The 12592-nt window shown below is 33.9% G+C and overlaps 1 pseudogene; it reads right to left on the minus strand.

Annotated features, from left to right (window-relative positions):
- Positions 1-3571: 3571 nt before the first annotated feature.
- On the minus strand, positions 3572-12011 carry LOC149577614 (putative methylesterase 12, chloroplastic; annotated as a pseudogene).
- Between the last annotated feature and the right edge of the window lie 581 nt (positions 12012-12592).

The raw sequence follows: 12592 nt of genomic DNA on the forward strand, positions 1-12592 counted from the left end.
GGTAAATAACCAAGTTGTGTTTAGCAATACATTTATAGGAATTGACCAACACAACTCCTAGTCACATTTCCATATGGTTCTCAGACAAGATAGAAACATCTCAAATAATGGTTTGTTCTTAATTTAAAAAATAGATTAAAATGTTCAAAAAATATTGCATGATATTCATGTCTATAGAAAATGTAAAAAATCTCCCCAACCATCTCCCTATGTTGAATGTTTAATATAGTTCAACTATGACTTCTACGACAGTACCAAACCTACTCGATGGTACAATGCAACTGCACTTCTATTAACCATGAACCCAGAGAAGTCATTCTAAATGTAATTCATCTTCAATCTGATCTAAGCCCCTATAACTGTAGTAGAGTTTGATTCTAGAAGAGGATATTTCCTATAGTAAAGCATAAATGTTGTAATGCTCAGGAAGCTAAATTTCATCTTTTAAAAACCTTAACCATTTTTATTACCTGTTACCTTAGGCTCACAACAACTAGATTCAACTAGAGTTGGGTTTCATCCTCAGAATTAATTCTAAACTAAAATCCAATAGCTCTCAACTCACTATGATACCATGCTAATGTATTGCCCAGAAATATCAAAACCAAGCATAAGAAAATGAAGGTGTTATTATCCGACTCACTATGATACCATGCTAATGTATTGCCCAGAAATAAAAATAAATAGCAATAAACAAAATGAAGAGCAATAAGTCATAACAATTTATCTTGGAAAAAACCCTCTATTTTGAAGGAAAAACCTAGCCACACCAAATATATGCCTCTTTTATTAAATATTAGAGGTCTGAGTATAATGTGTCTAACTGAATACCACACTCATCACACAAAGGAATCATATATATCTTGAATTAAGTGACTCTTCATACATAACCAAAAGTCTCTTCATTTTCCAAATGTGAGCCTCTTCATATTTCCAAATGCGAGCCTCTTCATATTTCCAAATGCATGTCTCTTTGCATGTTACATACCTTTACATATTTCCAAACATGTGTCTCTTCACATGTCATGTGTCTCTTCATATAAACAATAGCTAATGAATCTCAAGAAACCATAACATATAATCTCAGGTGCATATTATCTGTCATAGCTATAAAACTTCAATACTGGAAATGGAGGAGCTAACACACCTAATGAGAACCTTTCTTATGCAAGAGGTTCAACGTTGCCAAGGCCAAAAAGCCTATTAAATTGGTTTAAGGAATGTTTCAGTCAAGCAATGAAGGCTCCTTTGGTCTGAAGCCAAGATGCTAACAATTTGATGGTCTAGCTAGTGTAGGGGTATTACTAAGCTAGTTTCTTTTCTCATTGTCTCATTTACTTCTGTGTAAATTCCAATCATATGTAGTGTAGTTCCCTAAAAAAAATTCTAGTTGATAGTATAATATCAAGTCAGTGGTCAATTATCAAGTATATAAATACTCATATCACAATTGCTTCATAACAAACTCATGTTATCCAATGTTTTCTATCATGGGTCTATGGTGACACTAGAATCTCTTGTTTCTTCCTAGGTTGATAGTTTCTTCTTGTTTTGTCAGCAATTCTAAGTGCAATTTAAAACATTGATTCAAAATAATTTACACTTGTTTCCAGACACTGGAGTAGATTCTTTTGTTATCAACAACAGTGTATACAAAATCTTTTTGTTGATTAATTCAAACAAATAGAGCCTAACCTTCTACATATCAAGAAAGAATATTACATGTTAAGTATTTAATTGGAGGAAATAATAATAGTAAATACATAGCACAAATTGGAGCATTCACTATAGGATTATTATTAGGAAAAGAATTAGGGGTAAAACAACTAGAAATAGAACGAGACTCTCAAATAAATATTAACTCAATCAAATCATGGAACCTAAAATTGGAAATTAAATTATATATTAGAAAGAATAATTAAGCTATTAGATTTATATGAAGAAGCTAAAATTAAGCATGTATATAGGAAAGGGAATAAAATGGAAGATGAATTGGTTAACCAAGGAGTATATGGACCCTCCATCAAAGAAAGATATACATAAATTTCAAAATTATTTATACATATCTATAAGTAAGTACCACACACACATGTGTATATACAAACAAATTTCAAAATTATTTATATACATATCTATAAATAAGCACCACAAGATGGGGTCCTAAGGACTTCCATTTATGAAATAATGTTAGAAAATTTACATTTAGTAACTTCTAAAGTTAGCCTTGATGAGTGTAAACCAATAGAGCAAGAACCCAATTCAGATTTAGTTGGCCTTGATGGTTGTCACTCTAAAAAGTTTCATGATAATGAAGAAGAAAATTGAAAAGTAAGAAATGATATTTTTTGAGCCTATAAAAGACCATAAACTAGAGTGTTCTAAATGTTATAACTAATATCTACAATAATAGCCTTCAATCTAGTGAGTCAAGTGTATTTGGAATGTCTAGAGATGGTTCTTACACTATATCCTCTAAGATCTGGAAAAGGGTAATTGCATACTTGGCACTGATGTGTTTAAACAAGACTTCTAATGAACATGAGACTTCTAATGTTAACATTCATAGCTTTGAGGCTAGTGACATAAGAAGAACAAGTATTATTTTGAGGATACATCAATAGAGAATTCATTTAGCAGATGGAGGAACCAATTTTGATAAAGAAAATAAAGGAACTCAACCGAACCTTTAGATATCTATACAAAAAATACATCAAATATGTAAAGTCTACATGTGAATATGGGAAGGAAATGGTATGCAATGTATATAGATATCTGGATGAAGTAAATATGAATGAGATAATATTACATGTTGATGAGAAATCAACAACAATAAAAAAACATTGTACTATCAAATTTGCCACACTTACTTTTACTTACATGCAATGCTTCTATCAAACATTATGCATTCTTCTAATGGAAATTTACAATTATATTGATAAACTACTATTTAGCTTCAAAAATGCCTTTGTTGTTAAGCACTTTTGGACCACCCTAGCCATTATTGTTTCATGACCAACAATCCTATTAATCATAAAAATTATGTTTAACCCTCTAGTGATTATGCAATTTCATACAATGATAATATTCATAAAATAATCTACCAGCTTATATCTTGAACCTCTTATAGGTACAAGTGCTAGTATATTAACTATTTATTTAGACTAAATGATATAAACATATGTTATAAGTATTGGAAAAATAGAACAATAGTAAAAAAGAAGAGAAGAAAGAACTTTCAGCTTGTTATTCTATTGAATAATAGATTCAAATTTATACAATAGGTGACCCAACAACATTCCTAAATGACTATTAAGTATATTGACAATAAAATACTTCATTACTGATAACACACATGAACTTGATAGCTAACTGAAGCTTATGGACACCTAACTCAAACACATCTACAATAAGAACTTGATTCAAACTAGAACTCTTTGACTCACACCTAAACTAAACTTGTGTTGCCAACAACTCAACAAGGTTTGCCACATGTGCAACAATTATTTATTGAGTAATTGGAATATTAACTCTAACAATAAGCTCCACCATAGTCAAAGATCTCTAGATACTACTAAAATCCATCTGCATCTGATTGGTTCACTTCACGAATTAGCATTTTTAAGAGCACCTCGGCCACCTGAAGAGGCTTCAAGAAGAATATAGTATGATTAGCTCCCTTAATTTCACATACCATTTGTGGAAGATTCTCTTCAATCATCTTTCTCTATAAAGCCTCTACAATAAGCTTATCCTCCTTGGCCACAATGCATATTCTCTTCACACTTCCATAGTTTTGAGCTGTGTAGAAAAGAGGCTCTTTCCATAGAGGAAGGTTCTTCTTTGGTGATGCAAACAACAATAGATCCTACCTTCTATGAGAAAATATGGTGCTCACAACACCAAATTTTGCTCAAAAAACATTATTGTCGAGTGCCAGTTTTGCTCGACAATAATAGCTGCCAAGTGGTAGTATCACTCGGCACAAGATAATGTCGAATGGCAGGAAGATAGTGCCAAGCTAGCTTAGCACAAGAAGAAGCCAAGTGAGCTTGACACTTGGGCTACTCAGCACAAGATAGTGCTGAGTAAGCTTGGCAATCAAAGGATGCCAAGTGAGCTCGGCAATAAGCAATGTCAAGTGAGCTCAGTCTCCATTGGAAGGAGAAGATCAAAATGAGAGGATGTTGAATGACCTCGGTAGGGTCTATAGAGAGGAAAATCAATCAAGACTTGACCGAGTGAGCAAAATGGAAAATGGCCATTAAAATGCAGAGAGCCAAAGGGTGAATATTTCAACAATGAGCTACTCAAACACAAAATATACAATAGTGAATAGAAGACAAGGACAATAAGATATGTATGCCTGCTTGCTTACTTATATTCTATTCAACTAAACTATTACAAAATCTGGGAGCATTCGGCTTCAACTAGAAAAACTTGAAATCTTCAAACTACTAAAACTTAAAAACTTAAACTTATAGCTCTAATGGCTATATTCAAAAATGCCTAGAGCAATCACTACTTCAATAGGTCAAAACAACAATTACAACTTATAGAATGAAAAAAGATCCAAAACATGTTGAAACCCTTCTACCTTCTTAACTCTTTACACTCATCTACTAATCAATTTTCTTCTCTACAACTGATTAGATTCTTCTCTCTACTCTACTCTACAACTTCTCTGTACCAACCTTCTATCTCTCTATTTGGTTGAATGGATCAGAACATTCCTTTTGTCTTATTAGCAAAAAAAATTTCCCTCTAAAATTTCAAACTCACCTACCCGCAATCAAGTCTCTGAAAGATGTGTAGATCATCAGGGGTGGTAGGTGGGCATTTGGCTCTAGGGGAAACTACCTGCTGCATTAAATTCCAACACTCCCCCTTTGTCCTGAGCCAAACAAAAAATAAGGATCATTGTTGATTCACATCAACTACACCAAGACTCTCTCTTAGGTGTACAAAAGTTCCAATGCCTAATGGCTTTGTGAAAATGTCTGCTAGCTGCTACTCAGACTTACAAAATTCTATTTTGATATCTCCATTCTCCACCAACTCTCTGATGAAGTGACATTTGATCTCTACATGCTTGTTTCTCCCCTAGAAGATTGGATTCTTGGACAATGCAATTGAGGAGATGTTGTCACAATAAATTGTGGTTCCATCCTCTTGCCTTTCATTCAAATCTATCAAGATCCTCCTTAACCAAATAGCTTGACATGTTGCTACATTTCCTGCTATGTATTTAGCCTCTACTGTAGATTGAGCAACAATAGGTTGCTTCTTGGATGCCCATGAAATTGCACCTGATCTCATATGAAACATGTATTTGGAAATGCTCTTCCTATCATCTAAACTTCCAACCCAATCACTATCCATGTAACTAACCAACTTGAAATTATCATTTGTAGTCTACAAAATTCCAAATCCCTTGGTACCATTCACATACCTTAGGGTCCTCTTTCCCGCTTGCCAATGGGAATCCTTTGGTGTTTCCATAAATCTGAAAATCAAACTTATTGCATGCATCATGTCTGGCTGAGTTGCAGTCAAATACATCAGACTTCCAACAATGCTCTTGTATAGTATTGGATTGACACTTTTTTTGCAATCTTCCTTGTTCAACTTCAGACCTACTACCAGTGGTTTTGGGGCTACCTTGTTGTTCTGCATTTTGAATCTCTCCAAGATCTTCCTTGCATATTTTTCTTAAGAGATGAAGATGCCATCATGCATTTGTTTTACTTCTATGCTTAGAAAGTACTTCAAGAGACCTAGGTCTGTCATTTCAAATTCATTCTTCATGGCCTCTTTGAACTCACCAATTAGAAAATTGTCATTTTCGGTGAAAATTAAATCATCAACATACAAGACAACAATCAACACATTACCATTTTTTGCCTTGATGTAAAGAGTGGGCTCACTATCACTTTTTCTAAAGCCATTTCTAATCAAATATGAGTCAATCTTGTTGTACCATGCTCGTGGAGCTTGCTTGAGCCCATAAAGAGCTCTCTTCAATCTATACACCTTGTGTTCTGCACCTACAACTTCATAACTAGGTGGCTTCTCCACATTCACTTCTTCCTTCAATACACCATTCAAGAAGGTGGACTTCACATCCATTTGATATACCTTCTCTTTGTGTTGGGTTGAAATTGCTATGATAGCACACATAATTTCCATTCTTGCAATCGGGGCATATGTCTCATCATAATCTCTACCATATTATTGTTTGTACCCCTTGACCACTAAATTTACCTTATGCCTATCTATTTTTTCTTCAACATTGCACTTGGTCTTGTAAACCCATTTCACTCCAATTACTTGTTTCTTAGGAGGCAATGTAGTTAACTCCCATGTCTCATTCCTTTCAATAGCATCTATTTCCTCATCCATGGCATTGCACCATTTCTCTTCATTCACAGATTCCTCAAAATAAATTGGATCAGTATGAGAAAATAATGCAAAATTTACACTCTCATCATAATTTTCCTCATACCTTTCATCTTGGTATATCTCCCTTAGACTCTTGGTCTTTCTTGGCAATAAGGAGGCAAGAGTGGGATCTCAATTTTTAGTATTGTTGCTACTACTATTTTACATACTAGCTTAGGGCTATCTTGAAGTGCTTGGAGCTGATGCTCGGCATGTTAAGGGTTGCTTGCCCTTTTTCCTTTGTCTACAATCTATGTTTGCTGCTCCATCTTCTTGCTGATCACCAATGTCATCTTCTTCCTCTTCAATAGTATAGACTTTGTTTGAAGTGCTTGAGGATTCATCTACCGAGCCATCCCATGACTGATTTTCAAGAAACTACACATCTCTTGAAATGATGATCTTCTTGTTAATTGGATCATATAGCCTATAGGCCTTTGATTCTGAGTTGAACCCTGTAAAGATGCACTTCACACCTTTGTCATCTAGCTTTTGCCTTTTTTCCTTAGGCACATGTGCATATGCTACACATCTAAACACTCTCAAGTGCTCAACTATCCATGTACCCTTTGACTAAACCTCAAGAGGTATCTTGTCATGAACTGACTTTGTAGGACACCTATTGATCAAGTATATTGTTGTTGCTACAGCCTCTCCCCAAAATTCAATTAGGAGTCCCTTTTCTTTCATCATGCTCCTTGCCATTTCAATAATGGTTCTATTCTTTCTCTCAACCACTCTACTTTGTTGTGGAGTATAATTGGCTATAAGCTCTTTCTTGATGCCATTCTACCTGCAAAAATTTACAAACATATTAGAGGTATACTCCCCTCCTCTATCTAATCTAAGAACTTTAACATAGTGTCTACATTCTTTTTTAGCCAGGGCTTTGAATTCAATAAATTTATCAAATGCTTAAGATTTGTTCTTCAAAAAATACACCCATGTCCTATGACTGAAATCATCTATGAATGTCATAAAATAAGTACTCCCCCAATAGAAGTAGTTTGCATAGGGCCTACCAAATTAGAATGCACCAATTCTAATGGTGCTCTAGCCCTTATAGAATTTCTAGAATTAAAGGGAAGCCTATGTTTCTTACCCAATATGTGAGCCTCACACTTGTCATATGAATGTACAATGCTTGGAAAACCATCTACCATTCTTTTTTTGGGCAACAAATTTAAACTAGCAAAGCCAAGATGTCCATACCTAAAATGTCAAAGCTTTGAGGGGTCTTCAATCATGCTCCTAAGAGCTGATTTCTGATGCACTTCTATACATGCATGCTTGGGAGATGTAGTATTGACTTGAGAAGAGAAAAATGTCTCTATCTTCAATAGGAACATCCAGTTCTTTGTCATTTGGACTGTTGCAAGTAATCTATTGCTCCCGTCCTTCTCATGAATGACACACTTGTCATTTTCCATCAGCATTTTGTATCCATTTTGAATGAGTTTTCCAACACTCATCAAATCGTTCTTCATACCGAGGGAAAAATACACATTTTGTATCTCCTTCTTCTCACCTTTCTTGGTGTGAACCATAAAAGATCTTTTTCCCACTATGGAAATAGTTCCATTATTTCCCATCTTAATTTCAAATTTAAAAGTCTTATCAATGAAAGAAAATAAACTTTCATTACCACTCATGTGGTTGTTACAAGTGCTATCTAGGTACCATACATCAAGGCTTCCTTCTTCACCAATGTTATACATGATGAAGGCTGTGGGATTATTTGCATTTCCCATGTTCACATCAACCACATTAGCATTTTGCTTTGACTGATCACCATGTTTCTTCTAGCATTCACTTGCATAATGTCCATACTTATGATAGTAGTAGCATTCAACATTACTCTTATTAGAGTTGTAATTCTTCTTACCTCCTCTAGAGTTGTTTTGAGAGGTGCTTGCTCCCTCTTGGTTGCTTGCTCGTCTTCAGCTTTCTACACCACCATTTCTTTGACCATTCCTTCCATGACCTCTACTTCTTGAGCCTCTATCGAAGCCATTTCTTCCTCTCCCCCTACCTCTTGAATTCTCTTGAGCCTTGAAAGACTTCTCTTGGGAAGTTGTTGCTGACATGTTGATCCGATGCTCATGGGTTTGAAGAGTTCCCATCAACTCATCCATGGTCAATGTGGTGAGGTCTTTTGCCTCCTCTATGGTCATGATAAGGTTGTCATATTTCTAAGGAAAACTCCTCAGTATTTTTTCTACAATCCTCTGATCAACATATTCTTCTCCATTTGACTTGAGCTGGTTTATCAAAGTAGAGACTCATGAGCTAAACTCTACAATAGGTTCATTGTCCCTCATCTAAAGGTTCTAAAACTCTCTTCTAATCATCTATAGCTTCACTAATTTGACCATATCAATTCCCTTGAAGTTCATCTCAAGGATATTCCATGCTTCCTTTGCATAATTTGCTACTACAATCTTGGGGAAAATTGTCTTTGTCATTGCTACCTCAATTAGACTTAATGCCTTTGCATCCTTTCTTGTTGACTCTTCCAACTGAGTCTTTTGTGGATTTGTGAGGGTAGCATACAGTGCTAGGACTATAACATCATTAAATCCATTTATCACAAACTTGCACAAATCATTTGCAACCATTATGGTTTTCATCTTCTTTGCCCATGTATCATAATTCTATCCATTAAAGTATAGTGGTTGTTGCTATATTTTTCCTACATCTCTTGCCATTGCAAATATGTTGACAAACAAATTCCCTAACTCACTATGGATGTGGGGCCTCAAAGCTCTAATACCATGTGAGAAAATACGATGCTCACAACACCAAATTTTTCTCAACAAACACTATTGTCGAGTGCTAGTTTCACTCAAAAATTTAGCTATTGAGTGGCAGTCTCGCTCAGCACAAGATAGTGTCAAGTGGTAGGGAGATAATGTCAAGCTAGCTTGGCACAAGAATAAGTCAAGTGAGCTTGGCACTTGGGCTACTTGGTACAAGACAGTGTCAAGTAAGCTCTATAATCAAAGGATGTCAAGTGAGCTTGGTAGTAAGCAATGCCGAGTGAGTTTGGTCTCCACTAGAAGGAGAAGCTTAGCATGAGAGGATGTTGAGTGAGCTCAGTAGGTTTTGTAGAGAGGAAACTCAATCAAGATTTGACCAAGTGAGTAGAATGGTAAATGGTCATTAAAACACAAAGAGCCAAAGGGTGAAGATTTCAACAATGAGCTACTCAAACACAAAATATGCAATAGTGAATAAAAGATGAGGACAATAAGATATGTATGCCTACTTGCTTGCTTATATTCTATTCAACTAAACTATTAAAAAATATGGCAGCATTTGGCTTCAACCAGAAAAACTTGAAATCTTCAAACTACTAAAACACAAAAACTTAAACTTACAACTCTAATGGTTGCATTCAAAAATGCTTGGAGCAATTACTGATTCAACAATTCAAAACAACAATAACAACTTACAAAACAACAAAAGATCCAACACGTATTGAAACCCTTCTGCCTTCTGAACTCTTTACACTGATCTGCTAATCAATTTGCTTCTCTGTAATTGATTAGATCCTTCTCTCTGCTCTGCTCCACAACTTCTCTACATCAAGGTTTCATCTCTCTATTTGGTCAAATGGATCAGAACATTCCTTTTTTCTTACTAGAAAAAATGTTTTCCCTCTCAAATTTCAAACTCACCTACCTTCAATCAAGTCTTTGACAGATGTGTAGATCATTAGGGTTGGTATGTAAGCGTTTGGCTCCAGGGGCAACCACCTACTGAATTAAATTCCAACACATTTAGATCCATATTAATCAATCAATTGAATTTCCAAAACTACCCAATACAATACCTATAAAGTGTCTATGTTCTTAAGTAATTTTACCCAAGAAGGATTGTTCTATGGAAGAAATTGTCGAAAAAATTGGTTTCCCAATTTGAACGATGTTGCCAAATTATCTTTCCCGTTTGCATAGTTATATGTGGACTCTCCATAGTCTGACGTGAATATATATATATATATATATATATATATATATATATATATATATATATACTTTTAGAAAAGTGACATTGAATGTTTAAGAACTATTAAATTCTACAAAAGTAAGGTAATTTTAACTATTTAGCATTGTATCTTATAAATCAATGGTTAATGTGTAATGTTTACAAGTGAAGAAGAATTAATAAAGAAAGAAATCACCTTACCTCATTCATGGACTTAGAAAAAATCATTCCACTATGAGGGATAAAAGCAGTAACAAAGACAACATTGACTATATGATGTGGAAAATGCTCCATTGTAAAACTCAAATTGAATCCACTAGCATTGTGGCCAACCAATATAACTTGAAACAATAAATCAATTGGGATATCTATTATTGGCGAGGTACAGTGCATAACATCACACAGCACAAATTAAGTTTTTGATTTATTTTAGTGGTTTTTCTAAAGTGGGATTTGCTCTTCTAATATAAATCATTTATTAGTATGAATTAGCTCAAATTCATTTAGATGATGTATCTAAAATCAAATTTCTTTTTATGTAGAATCTAGGGGAAAAGTCCACACTAGTCTAAGGTAATTTGGCCTAATGGTAAGTTGGATTTTGTTGATTTTTTAGGCGTACCTAGCTTAAAGTTAAAATTTTGTCTTTTAGGTATCCACTGATCTCTCTACAAGGATCTGGAGCACAAAGTGATCTAAAATAATCATTTCAAAACATTCGCATGGAACCCCCAATGCTCATGCACCAATAATTTCTCACTCAAAAGGACACGAGTACTTGTAGTTAAAGTCCAACTAGTCTTTATGAAATATTTCAATAATGATGCAAATTGGTCAATAACCAATCAAAAAAGTTTTAAAAAACTAAAAAAGGACATACTATTAGTATATGTGTGATCAACTATTAGTACATGTTTTTTCATTTTTTAGACTCTTTTAAGCATTGTAATTAGGGTATCTATGACAAAAAATTTAGGATTATTGGCCCCTTGTTAGTTACTGAGTCTCTTATCCTACCTATTACTATAATTTAAAATGACTGACCAAAACAAATCAATACATAGATTAAACCCTTCTATCAAATTCATGTAAATGTTTATCCAAAATCATATATTATATTCACTTCTCTAATAACTTATTAGAATGTTTTAAAAAAAAGTTGAGAAGAACCTTCCTATTACTATAATTTAAAGTGACCCATCTAAACAAATCAATATATAGATTAATCTTCTCTATCAAATTGGTGTAAATAATTCATCTAAACTCATATTCACTTCTCTAATAAAATATAAGTATCGAACTGTTGTAAAATAAACCATCTAAACAAATCAAAACTTTACGCATTCCATACCTTCTTCTTAGAAGGAAGTGATGTGAAGAAGTCTATGAGAGGTTGGTTGTACTCTTGTAAAGATGAAACCTAGTTTGCATTTGTAGGACCTATGCCTCCACCTACCATGTCAATGGAAGATACATTCTGGCCTTCCTTCATAAGAAGATCTGCAACTTTGTACCAACACCAACCTCCCAAGTTCACTCAATGCACCATCACAAAGTGACACCCACTTGTCTTAACTATTTTTGTATCCATATTGTTTCTCTTCAAGTTCATGAAATGAAAGGTTTAAGGCCACTATTTAAAGGCTCCAATTTATAGTGTACATTAAGTTATGTGTGAAAATTGATTGTATCGATTGTCTAGTACTATTTTCATTCAAAATCCTTAGAACCCAACATATTTGACCATTGTCTGTACAATGCACCAAATTAATGTAATCGTTAATTAAATGAAAAAATTTTAATTTTTATATTTTAGTTTATAATTAAATGGGTTTTACCCATAAGATGAAAGGAATACACTTGTATACTTCTTTGAAAGATATTTGCATTATTGTACTTGTCGTAGGCAATGTACTATTGCATTCACTTCTATGCAATTATCAATTAATATATTCTTTTAGAACCAATCAACATTAACAATTTTTATAAAAATTGAATATTTCTAAATTTTTGCTACTTATTTATTTTAAAAAAATATTATACATTTGATTTTTCTTACATATGATTGGTTGAATTGATTGTGTTATAGGAGCCCTTTTCTCGGAAACTCTCCATATTGCATATTTTTCAACCAAATTTTAGGAATTATTTATATGAATCTTTA

Source organism: Cupressus sempervirens, chromosome 1 (assembly GCF_028749045.1).
Source record: "Cupressus sempervirens isolate cs-2001-9-10 chromosome 1, ASM2874904v1, whole genome shotgun sequence".
Taxonomy (NCBI): domain Eukaryota; kingdom Viridiplantae; phylum Streptophyta; class Pinopsida; order Cupressales; family Cupressaceae; genus Cupressus; species Cupressus sempervirens.